This window comes from Pogoniulus pusillus, chromosome 33 (assembly GCF_015220805.1).
Source record: "Pogoniulus pusillus isolate bPogPus1 chromosome 33, bPogPus1.pri, whole genome shotgun sequence".
NCBI classification, from domain to species: domain Eukaryota; kingdom Metazoa; phylum Chordata; class Aves; order Piciformes; family Lybiidae; genus Pogoniulus; species Pogoniulus pusillus.
Window position 1 is genome coordinate 8,581,632 of NC_087296.1, and position 13,021 is coordinate 8,594,652.

General features: G+C 41.6%; 1 long non-coding RNA gene across 5 annotated transcripts in view; it reads left to right on the forward strand.

Annotated features, from left to right (window-relative positions):
• The window catches only part of LOC135189651 (uncharacterized), a 137,013-nt gene that overhangs the window by 63,483 nt on the left and 60,509 nt on the right, over window positions 1-13,021 (forward strand). The window contains exon 5 of one of the 5 annotated variants that reach the window (XR_010308193.1): window positions 5,485-6,211. The exons of the other annotated variants lie outside the window; for them this stretch is intronic. This is a non-coding gene — a long non-coding RNA (uncharacterized LOC135189651). Of the gene's footprint in view, window positions 1-5,484; window positions 6,212-13,021 lie in introns of those variants that run through there. 5 annotated transcript variants of the gene reach the window in all.

Below are 13,021 nucleotides of genomic sequence, written 5' to 3' on the forward strand. Positions count from 1 at the left end.
CTCTTCCTTTCATTGATGCTGGTGCCTTGAGATTTTTAACCTCTCCCTTTGTCTCACCCAGGCAGACCTAATATCTGACATGTCAGATAGCTTGTGCCTGTCAGTGCCATCCCAAAGTTTCTGCTACTTTTTATAAGAACACTGTTGTGTGCTGTGAGAAAGCCTTCCACTGTCCTCAAGGAGCTTTCCCATAATCGTTGTCATTGTTGATCATGTTAGCAGGGAAAGCTGCAGACCAAGGTGTGCTTGATGGTGAGGTCCCACCTCTTGGGCACAGTGATTTGCAATTAGTTTCTGAGCATGCTAGGTGATGTTTTTGCTCCTCCAGGGCTGTTTCTCCTCGACAGCAAAAAGTTATTTAGCAAATTAGAGCAATACATTGATTTTTTAAATTTTTTTTTTCCCCAGCAAGGTGTTAGGCATAAAATAAATGTCTTTCATTTCACCTGTGTGGGATGGTCATTACAGCTCTAGATAAAAACAATATTAATAAAGAGAGACAGTTATTGCCAGCCCAACTGCCAAAAGGGAGAAGGGGTCAATATGGTTGTTTCTATATCACCACACACTTTCTCAAGGGTATCAGTACAAAGACAAATGTAATTCTAAATAAAACTCTGAACTCTTTTCCCCTTCTGTTTTACACAATGTCATGCATTACCAGTGAAAGGCCTCTGCATATCTGCATGGTCTTCTAACTGTGATTCTCTAGAGTATTGTCTCCTATTTGGTGTATCTAAAACCTGACAGTGTCTCAGTTTTCTTGCTTGCATTGGTTAGTCTTTCCCAGTTGCTCAGGCAATAAATATGTTTTTCCTCTTGCACTTACGCTGTTAAGGGTGTTAAAAAGCACTCTCTGAGAATTCTCATAGTGGCATCAGTATCAATATGATCTGAACACAAGTAATTTTTAACTTGTCACTGTCAACTTTCATGATGAAAGAACCAAAGAAAAGTCAAGTAGATGCTAAACTGCTGAGCTGGTTGCTTCTTTTACTCCTTTTGTGTAAAAGACACCAAGGAGCATACTTATAATACATGTCAGTGGTGGCTTTCTCCTTTGTGATTCTGTGATATCCAGCTTTTCCAGTTTTGTCAGGCATTCACCATTATGAATAGTTCTGTTAGATATGTGCTAGAGAATATGTAGTAAAAGACAGAGGGTTTCACTTTAGATTATTGGACTTGAGTATGTTTCATCTGAATAGTCGTGATAGGTGGTTTTCTGATGAATATTTGTTTGCCTCTTAGAAAACAGATGGGAGATACAGCTCTACTCCTTTGAGAAAAGTGTTTCCACTTCAGGAGCTTCGTTTGGCACTTTGTATGGAAATAAAGGAGTCACTTTTTATGATATCAGAGAAATATACCACAGCACTGGCCTAGTAAAGCTAGAGGGTCTCAGCCAGAGGAAAAACCTTGCAGGATAAAAGCCAGAGAGATTTACTCATTTCCATTTGTTAACATTAGCCAAAAGCTTTGCACAATGAGGAATGGAAGTAAGCCCAGATGTCAGCACCTCCTTCTAGTCACCCATCACCAGGATTCTTTTTATGAGAAAATCTTCCTTGGATTCTGGTTTCACAGCAGCAGTGTACATTTCCATGTGAGCTGCCCTTTACGAGTAGGACAGCTGAAAGCCTCGGGTGCTTTACCAGTAAAAAACAGTTTTTGCAGCAATTTGTAGCCCCAAATTTATTCCATTCTTTCTTATTTTGCTGCAGATCTCCTAGAATCCTTGAAGAGAGTAGAGATGTTAACACAATACCTGTCTTGCTCTCTCAAAAAGCCTTATGTCAGAGCTCAAGCCATTTGCTGGATAATCAATAAGCCATGCTTCTAAATGCTCTTATACAATAGCACATTACTACTTTGATATCCTTTCTTTCCAGGAAATTACACTGCAAGGATTATTCCCCTACTGAGTGACTGTGCTCAGTCTGACATAGTAAATAATTTTTCCTCTGTCGTTTGCTGCATGTGTGCACAGAGATCCAGTTCTAAGTTGTTTATATAATGCTTTATGAGTTTTAATTCTAGAGCTTCTGAAATTATTCTTGTATATGGTGATTCATTCTTACAAAGCATGGTGACTTGTGTGTTATACAGACCAGCTTACTGCATTGTGAAATGTCAGATCTCTTTCATACGTGTGGTAAAATCCATGTTAAATTTGTTAGGTTTTATTTTTCTGTGTTCCTATGGGAAAACTGTTCTGGACCCTTAGTTTTTTAGGAATGAGAAACCTTCATCTAGTTTCCAGTCTTAACCAATTCCCAGCTACCTCTCTTTTCTTAGCAGTTGACCTTTATCTTATGTGGCTTTTTTTTATTTCCCCTTGCTATAGCTCTGAGGTTTTTCTGGAAGACAGAAATGATCTCTTGTCTGTCTTTACTCCTACTTACATGAACACAATTTTTTCAGAGACTGAATCAAAACCATTGAAAGCATTTTCTGTAACTCCTTTCCTTCAGTTTAATTTTGGCCCAGAACGGATTGCTTTTTCTTCTTGTTGTTTCAGTTAAAACTTTTCAAATGAAACGTTCAGGTTTTCAAAGCAAAAAGTAAAAAATATGGTGGTTTTGAAAACCTCAGCATAAAAGATTCTAGTTCAGGAACAACAAATTAGAGGAGTGGCATCGCAGTCCATTTTTTACAGAAGTCAAATCTACAATTAGTTAGTTCAGAACAAGTTATGAGATGCCCACCTATGTTTTAAAATTTCCCATAACCAGAAGCTCCCTCTTAAGTGTGTGGTACCAGTGCCACACACGGAGAGTTCATTTACTGGTGTTTGACAAGGTATTTGTAGATACTCCATCAGCTGAGAAATTCCATCTGCACTGGCCAGCTCTGTAGGTTGAGCAAATAATTACAGCAAATATAAGGCCTTGAATTTGGTTTTTTGAGTAAGCAGCTCTGGGTGTTTTTCTGGTACACATGTGCACTTCCAGGCTGAAGAGATGAAAGGAGGTAAAGAAGCTAAACGTACTGTAGCCTGCTCCAGGTTCTGAGTCAAAGCTAAGTGTCATATGCTAGGGGAGATAACACTGAGCAAGTCTCTGTCGAAATACCATACACTTGAGGGAATTTTATATATGCATATGAATAAATGGATGATTTTGGAGCTTTGCTTCAGCAAATGGTTTTGTAGTGCCTTTTGATATTTGATAATATTCTGTTTTTCCTAACGTCTGTGAGCTCAAATTTATTCTGACAGAGTCCTAATGTGAAGAGGTTCTCTTGTTTTCAGCAAGACATAGAAGAGATTGTTCTGGACATGTCTAAGGTGGGCTTTAATGGTGTCAGCTGTCATGGCAGCACTTGTGCCACCCATCTGCTTTGGGGTTATATGTTATCAGAGGTGACACTGAAATGAGAATTTCTTTTGTGTGTAGAAGATTACAGGAAAACAAAAAAAAAAGAAGAAAATAAGTTCAGAATCTTGATGTGGAGAATCAGGACTGCTGGAGTTCATAATTTTCTTTGAAATGCTTGCTACTGCAAGCCTGTGTGTATAGGAACCAACAACTAACCTTGCTTGGGTCAAGTGCAACCTGCAGGAGCGATGTGACCACTCTTGAGTGCTTGCTGGTAATTAGTGTCTCTGGAATGTGCTGTATTGCAGTGGTACTGGGGAGGCCTTACTGTGGTTGTTAAGACTCATGAGTGCAATGTAGGTAAGACCTTGGCCCTCGGTGCAGTGCTAGGTAACTTGCTTCTACTCCCTGAAATGAAAAAAACCAGAACTGAGTACAAGAAAATAACATGCCTCTGGCACATGGCTAGATTCACTTCTCCATGCCAGAAGCCTGATTTTTATATTGCATGATACTTATGACAGCAGGAAGATGAAGCTTACAGAAGAGATATTTGTTAGGACTGGTGAGAAGCAGACACTTAGCACCGACTGAAAGGCAGTACAGATAAAGAGGCTGGGTTTGAAAACCTTTGATAAACCCCCACTGAACAGTAGGAAGCATTTAACAGTCACTGTGCTTAACTGCCCTGTCATCATTTACATAAAGACTTATTCAAAAGAGGACAGAATTACAATGGGGGAACCTGGCAAAACCCAAAAAGCTACTTTTCTTTTAGCTTCCAAGCAGAAATGCATCTGGAATGCATATCTCCACATTGTTCTCAATAAGGCTTTAATTTTGAATTCAGATATTGTACTTAATTTGCATTTTTCATACAGTCATTAGTGCCTGGTGAACTTGAAAGGTCTAAAAAAGTATTCAAAGGCTTGGATACTTCCCAGAAATGTGTTCATGCTGTACTGGCCTGGAAATCTGGCATGAAATCTGGAGCTCAGATGCTGACCTGGGATTTCAATTCTTTCTTCGTGAGATATTTTAATAACACAAAGCTTCTTCTCAGGCTTGTTGTATGTTTCAGGCCTGTACTTATACCTGGGACTTACTCTGCTACTGGTAACATTTTGATCACGTTTCTAGCAGAGGCCAAATACAAAGGAATGTCCAGAACAGGTTGCTGCAGCGAACCAGAGATCAATGTACTTTGAAGGGAAAGCAGCAGATTTTAGGGCTTCAAACTATCCTAGGGATAATTTCCTTTTTAATTCTTAGTCTAAACCAGAAGAGGCAGGTCGTGGACAAAATAAGGTTGACAGCAGGCTCCCATCCATGTGTAGGTTTTGCGGTGGTGGTCACAACACTTGCAAGGAACCAGGTATGAGTGCTAAAATACTCCAACTGAAAGGTGTTGGATCATCCTCAGAGGAACGTTTGAGACCAGTGATATTTATTCTCTTATGGTGGGATTAATTTCCACCTGAACAGGCTTTCAATACTATGAACTGTGCGGCAACCTTGACCAGCAGCAGGAATCGGCTAGATAATGTCAATAGTCTCTGCCAGGAGAAGACAATCAGCTGCTGAAAGCAGGTTTTACTGTGTGTCTCTTAGAAGTAGGGAGTAAACCTACTTTCTGAAACCAAAACCTCACAATATCATGAGGAAATGGATCCTTTTTATTCCTCTCTTTTTAGAAGCAATAAATGATTTCAGAAAAGCCAAACAGTGTGATAGCTGATGGGAGATGGTAAGAATTCCTTGCCTCTTCCTATCATAGACCCTCGTGTAGGGGCATTGAAGTGCAGAGAATCTATTGTTCTGCTGCTTCTCTTTCCTTTTATCTGTGCAGCTGTGTTCTCCATCAGACACCATCACGCTGCCAAAGCTACTCTTCAGAGGGGGAGTAGGTGATTTGTTAACTGCTTGTCTTGGAGTAAACTACTTGGTCATGCAAGTTAGTCTGACAAAAAGAACAAAAGCAAGCAAGCAATTGGTAATTATTCCCTCTACACCCTCTCTCCTCTCAATTAAAAAAAAAAAAGATACATTTACAGCAGTCTTGTGTACCTCTTTAACCACTTACACCAGCTGATGAAATAAAAGCTCTTGTCCCCTGGCCCCTTGCAAATTATTCTTGTTAATTATTTTTTAATTATCCTTCCAGCGTTGCTCCCCGGGCCTCTTTTATAGTTTCTACATCAGTGAGTGCAGACACGACAAATCTGAAAACTTACCAGAGAGAAGGGTTGCTGTTGCTGCTACTGTGCTGGCTCCAGAGGAGCGTGAACCCCCTCCTGGCTCAGCTCCCTGCGCTGCTCTGCTTTGCTGCAGCTGAGCGTCCCTGGTCGGCACACGCGTATCGACTTGCGCCTACCGACACACGAGTGTGCCACAGCACTCATTAATTAGCTCAGGCTTCACATTAGCGAGTTAATACCTGAGTGTTTTCAGGGTGGCTGACAGCTTATTCATCAGAACGACATCCAAACAGATGGGGATCTTGTATCTCCCTAATCCAGACAGGAAAGGAAAGATCCTTGGTGTGGAAGAAGAGACTGCAGACTGTGAAGCTCTTTAGAAGAGTGCAGTGAAGGTGTCAAGGTTTTGCTGTGCTCTAGACATGCGAGTTTACAGAATCTGTGTCGAAAGAACATAGTTCTGGCCCGTTTTCTCTGTCCCCCATATTTTCCCATTTTAAAAAACAGTGGCAGAACTTGCTGGAAGATGAAACTCAAAATGTGGATGTGCAGTTGAGGGAAGGGGAAGGAAATGGAGAATAGTAAGTGTTTTTCCCAGGGGCCAGAGATATTAAACACTAAGTATTTTCAGCAGTCATGAGGCACTGTATTTGCATGAGAGTGCATACTTATTGCCTAAACTATGTGGTTTTGGTTGTTTGTTGTTGGTTTTTTTTCCCCTTAGCCAAATTACAAACAGATGTTATATTTTATCTGTGCTCCTCAGAATTGGTTGGCAGGTGTCTTAGGCAAAGAACTTCAGCCTCTCATCTGCCTGTGGTGAGCTACCACCACTGGTTACCTGAGGGCTGATTTTGCTATGTATGAGACCTACTATATGCAGTTATGTTTGTTTTTTTTTCTGCTGATAAGCACTTCCACGACTGGACTCATAATGACCACGAGGTGCTATGCCAGTCCTGTTTGCATGGCAATTGCCTAAACTGGCAATTTTTATGTCAGTGCTTCCTGTCTTGTCTTTTACTAAAGAGTTTTGCAGAGGGTGCTCTGCCTTTCTGAGTTTTCCCAGCTCCAGACTAGATGACAATTTGCATGATAGTTTTCATAACCACCATTCTTAGCTTCCTTAGTACATTAGGAAAAAAATGGCACAAACCAAAATACTCTTACAAGTGATGTTTTGGTGGTGGTTTTCCATGGAGATGATAGGTTATTTACCTTCAGTGCTTTTTGAGGCCATGAAAATATCACAGCACCTGCTTTTGGTCATAGGAGGAACTGTTTAAAGTGAGTAGAGCTGCTGCAGACCACTTCATTTCACGTTAATGTAGTGTGATATGAGGTGGATTGGGTGCTGCAGCACTACAATCCAGCATGACACTGATTTTTGCTGTGCTTTTTGTCATCTCAGGTTAATAGCTAATGCACAAATAAAAAATGTGCTGTATAGCCTAAAATATACCCAAGTGACTATATTTTAGGAGATCTACCTACCACTGCTTGTTAAATGAATAAAATATTTCTTAAATACTGGCAACTAGGCAGAGTTTGCAACTGTCTGGCTTTTCTCTCTGCTGTGAAGGATCAAGAGTTCTCTTTGTACTTTCAGATTGTCCTTTCACAGCTCATATTTGTCAAAACACTTAGTCATGGAGTCGTTTTACTCAGGAAAATCCCAGGGGTCCCTCCTAGCACTAGATACTACAATGAAGAGGAATTGGCAATGTTTAGACTTGCAGTTGGAAACCAGTTTAAAGATTCAAGGTGGTGCAGAGTCATGGCTAGTTTCCAGAAAAGAAGAGGGCAGTGATTATGAAGAGCAGAGAGGAGACAATAAAAAGGTGAAGAGGTGAACACAGCACATGAGTTAGAGGAAAACCTGTTACTTAATTCTGACAAGGTGTAATAAACCAACTTCTCATGGATTGGAAGTAATAAGGGGAGGTAGTAAGAGCACACAGACTACTAAAGAAAAGAGAGAGCAAGATGTGTGATAAGGTAGGTGTAGAAAGATAAATTCTGTGACTTCAGGTTATTGTGATCTTTGTTGCCATTATAGCAATAAGTATTGAATGAAATGTATGTGAGGGATTTAGCTAACCAATGTTTCTTGCCCAGCTGCTGTGCCAGCAATTTGACCTACCTGAGTTTCCAAATGAGGTCTGATTCAGATTCATGATCAGAATATTTTATATCAAATTCACTAACTCACAGATCTGATGAAATTGTTGATATCTTTTGATACTAAAGGACATGTACCAGACTAAGATGCGCTGCTAAGTACGCACCTTAGAATCCTAGAATCAGCCAGTTTGGAAGAGACCTCCAAGATCATCCAGTCCAACCTAGCACCCAGCCCTGCCCAGTCAACTAGACTATGGCACTAAGTGCCTTATCCAAGCTTTTCTTGAACACCATCAAGGACAGTGACTCCACCTCCTTAGGCAGCCCATTCTAATGGGAAATCACTCTCTCTGTGAAGAACTTGCTCCTAGCGTCCTGCCTGGACCTCCCCTGGCACAACTTGAGCCTGTGTCCCAACTGACTCCCACCTGACTACAACCTCCCTTCAAGTAGTTGTCAACAGCAACGAGGTCTGCCCTGAGCCTCCTCTTCTCCAGGCTGCACACCCCCAGCTCCCTCAGCCTCTCCTCACAGGGCTGTGCTCCAGGCTCTTCACCAGCTTCATGCCCCTCTCTGGACACCTTCCAGTAGCTCAACATCTCTCTTGAATTGAGTAGCCCAGAACTGGACACAGTACTCAAAGTGTGGCCTGACCAGTGCTGAGTACAGGGGCAGAATAACCTCCCTTGTCCTGCTGGCCACACTGTTCCTGTTCCAGGCCAGGATGCCATTGGCTCTCCTGGCCACCTGGGCACCCTGCTGGCTCATGTTCAGCTACTATCTACCAGTACCCCCAGGTGTCTTTCTTCCTGGCTGCTCTCCAGCCATTCTGTCCCTAGCCTGTAGGTGCTGCTTGGGGTTGTTGTGGCCAAAGTGTAGCACCCTGCACTCAGCCTTGTTTAAATCTCATCCCATTGGCCTCTGCCCACCCATCCAACCTGTCATAGTCCCTCTGCAGTGCTCTCCTACCCTCCAACAGATTCACACCTGTTCCTAGCTTCTTTACTGATGATGGACTCAATCCCCTTGTCCAGATCATCAATAAAGATATTGAACTTGACTGGGCCCAGCATTGATCCTTGGGGGACACCACTAGTGACAGCTGCCAGCTGGATGTGGCACTACTCACCACCACTCTCTGAGCCAGTTCTTGATCATATCAGAGTGAATCTGTCCAAGCTGCCCGCTTTGCCAGGAGCTTGTTGTGGCAGATGGTGGCAAAGGCTTTGCTAAAGTCCAGGTAGACTACATCTACAGCCTGCCCCACATTTATCAGACAGGTTACTTGCTCATAAAAGGAGATTGAGTTGGTCAGGCAGGACCAGCCCTTCCTAAAGCCATGGTGGCTGGGCCTGATCCCTTGGCCATCCTGTAGGTGCTCTCTAGAAGAGAAACAAGAGATATGAAAGCAATTGAGTAATTTCAAAATTAATTATTTATTGTGAATGTACACAGTCAGGTATTTTTTTCCCTTGGGATAAAGCCATTGCTGTCAGTTTAATTACATTGAGAGTAAATGTAACCCACTCCTCGGGCCTTCTGTAAATGAACAGTTTCTAATACAGTTGTAACAGATCAATCATGAAAAGGTCTTGGCAGAAAAATCGGTAGGTAGGTAATAAAAAAGATAAAGAGCCCTGAAATGAATAGAGTGGCATGCAGTGGGATATTAGCTTTATGAAGACAACTTTGTTCAATAAGAAAAGTTAGGTGGTGGTGTGAGACAGGAACAAGTGGCGGACTCCTACCACTGCCAAAAATGCTTGATGTTGTTTGTGAGTACAAAACAGTGTGATGGGAATGGGAAATGCTTTCAATGAGAGATGCTCTTTTAGTGTCATAGTTGCTTAAACCAAATGAAATGGACTTGTCGATTATGCAAAACCTAAGGATTATCCATCCATCACAAGGGGGATGGTCAGACTCACATTGGAAGTGCTGAGCTGTTCCCAGTTAACAACCACAGAAGAGGCCAGTCGGTAGCTTGTGCTCTCTGCTGCAGACCCAAGTTGCCTTACACCTGCTACTGCACTGCTCACAGTGCTGCACTGTGATGTGAATATGCTGAGCACCATAGAAATGCTAAATAAAGTCAGGATCAGCTTAACTGTATGAACTGCTAGGTTTGCTTTGAAAGCACTTACTCTGCAGGAGTGTGTATGTGCTCTTTGCTGGTTGTGGTTGTCCTTTTGATGCCATATGCTCCATCATGTTCTAGCTGGGCTCTGTGGGTGGAGAGGAATAGATGCCATTTTCCTGGAGGAGAGCTGAGCAAAGTTTTCTTACAGCAATATTCAGTTTGTTTGCAGCTGTGCTCATCTGCAAAAAGCATGGGATTAACTGAGCAATAGTCTTGAAAGAGTCTAAGTTTTATAGAGATGAGTCTACTGAATTACCAATGTAGAGTCATCATTTCCTTGGGGTGACTTATACTTGTTACTGGGAAAAAGACCTGACTTGGGCAAGGATTCAACTAGACGCAGATCAAAATCTTATTCATCACTCTAAGGCATCTCACTGTTAGTGAGGGATGAAAATGAATCATGATTTACTGCATGACATGATGTTTATGCTTAGCTCATATGCAGAGCTAAATTTTAGCAGTTACTGTACCACCTGAGGCCCCCTCCCCAGCAGAGAAAGGGAATGAGGAAAAGGAGAGGAGGCCCAGAGACTGAACTGAGAACAACTGAAGTACTACTAGTGTCAATTTAAAGTATAGAAAGCTATATTCAGCCCAGCAGAGGGGCAGTGGTCACAATTAACAGGAAGGCTGTCTTCAGGAGAAGGAAGAAGAGGGAACAAGCTCAGGAGAAGCTCAAGCAGTAAGTCTTCAGTAAACTTCCCCTTTTATAGAGACACTGATGCTCGTGGTCTGGGACACAGCTGCAGCCAACTCCAACCAGGTGTCCTGTCTGACTCAGAGCTGCTGATGACCTGCAGTCCATGGCTGGCCTGTGACTGGCCCAGCAAAGTGAGGACACCTGAGTTTCTTAATCTCACAGACAATCACTGTTCAGGTCTGCTTAAATTCATTAGTCTTCACCTATAAGCAAGCAGAGATGACTTTCTATTCTTCTTAAAAGGCAGAGAAGTTATGCGTTCTAGTGAAGTGGAACTGTGAGTACCTTTTTCTTGGCAGGTACTTCATTTTGGACTTTGGGGGGTGTTGGCTGTTATAACACAAACCACTCTTGACTACCTAGCAGATGCTAATGTCTATGCTAGTGTCATCTGTCTGGGATCAGAGTCTGACCTTTCATCTCTCTTTACTGGAACGCTGCACTATTGTTTTGGTTTCTTAGGCTACTTTATGTCAGTTCTTTGTTCACTCCTATTGTTCCAAAGTGGAAAATTCCATCTTGGGGCTGTCAATGGTATAGGAAAAAAAACCCAACAACAATAAAAGGACAGGTTTCCATGTGATCAGTGAGAAAGTATCTTGTTATTGTGGCTGTGGATTTTGTCTGGCTAGAAAATAGCTATTATCCTATTTCCTTTGTGTTGGTGGATTTTCCATGTGTATTTCCATTCCTGGTTTGAACACAAAGCTTCTGGTAATTCCTGTATGGGTACCTACACATTTTGGAGATAATTTTCAGTAGTGACAGATATATTTAAACATCTGTGGACTCTTAGAATTTCAGCTGCTGTGCATTTTGCTTCTACAGTCTGGCTTTTTTATTAGCAAAAGTAACAGAGATGCAAGTTCTCCAATTTACTAGAAAAAAATCAGAAACCAATGCAGTAAATCTTGAGTTTTCTGTTTTGCTGTGTAGGTTGATCGCATATTTCAGCATAAAAACTGCCTTTGTAGGTGAAGGTCGAAGAAATTGGTTATAAAACAAAACCCAAAAGAGTTTACTGTAACAACAAAAAAAGTTACTGCAACAACAAAAGAGCTTAGTGTAACAACATCCAGCAAACCAAACCAGGCAAAGCTTGCTCCCTTTCTGGAGTTCAGTGAAGGTGCTGACAACTCAGCTCTCACACAGGGGTCGTACTGAATTGAACTTATCTGTTGCAAATCAGATACTGCTGATCAGATTCTCTTTCAAATGTCTACGCAGCACTACTCTGTGTATCGTGAGTGTGTAATTTGTATCTTAAAATGCTGTGATTCCCTGTGTTTATACTACACTGTATTTTAAGATCAACAATGGCAGAGTGGAAGGTGTTTCCCCTAGAGCAGCATCTCTACATCCACTGCTCAGAACAAGTAACATCAAGAACCTGGAGACGACTTTACATCTCTTCAAAGAAATGAAAAAGTTTGAATCTGAAGTTGGGTAACATTTTGCCTTGAAGCCTTTTCATAGATGGATTTTTCTTCCTGCTTGAAAGACAAGTCAGGGAAGATTTATTAGAACTTGTCTCAAGAGATCTCCTACTTCTGTAACTTGGCTCCTTAAAGAGATAGTCATAGGAATAATAGCTGTGTTCTGCATAGGAGGTTGGAAAATGATTGCCAGTTCTTGAATTATGATCATGCATCAGATTTGAATATATTTTTAGATACTAACCCCTTTACTGCCACATTACTTTTTATGCCAGAGGTCACCTCTAACACTTTCAGTAAGCTAAAGATTTTTGTCTTAAGTAAAATCTTTGAGGGATTTTATGGTCAATTTCAGAATTCAGTTACTCACAGCAGTGCATTTATGTAAAGCAGAGCTTTAGCAGGAGATGATACAAGGTGTACGGAAAGAAAGGGTATGAGAATTTTGTAGATGGGAGATTGAATGAGGAATTTGTGGGATGAATAGAACCATGTTCCTGGTACATGCAGAGCAAGTTGCTTTGTCAGGCAGAGCCTGGTAAAAAAGGCAGCAAGAAATAGCTGCTGCTTGCTATGGCAGAGAAATGCTACCTAGTTCAACCTTTTCACCTGGGTGAAATGTTTGAACAGATTTCATCTCCTTCCTTAGTTTTCTGCAAGGGACGCACAAGTGGTTACCTGCAAAAAGAGCTGCATCCCCATTCTCTTTGTGCTATAGGAAGAGCATGAAGATTTCCACTGCATTCCTATGTCTTGGGACCACTGGCTTTTTTTCAGTGTGATTTACACTATGTAAGGGTTTCTACAACACAATTCTAGCACAGGGGATAACTCTGTGGCTACCTCTGAGTGAAAGTCAAAGTGAAAGAAATCATCCTGTGTTCTTCCTCTTCTTTGGGCTGCTTCTTCATTCAAATCTGTTTGTCATGGATAGTTCATCTTGGATCTTTGTGTCTTTCTAGTATTTACTGGCCCTTATCTGCATGACTGCATCTTGAGACTAAAGAATTCAATCTCACTTTTTTCTGTACACAAGGACAACAGTGGGGGTTTTCTGCCATGACTTAAAATGACATAACTGCTCAGTGACTTGGTGATGC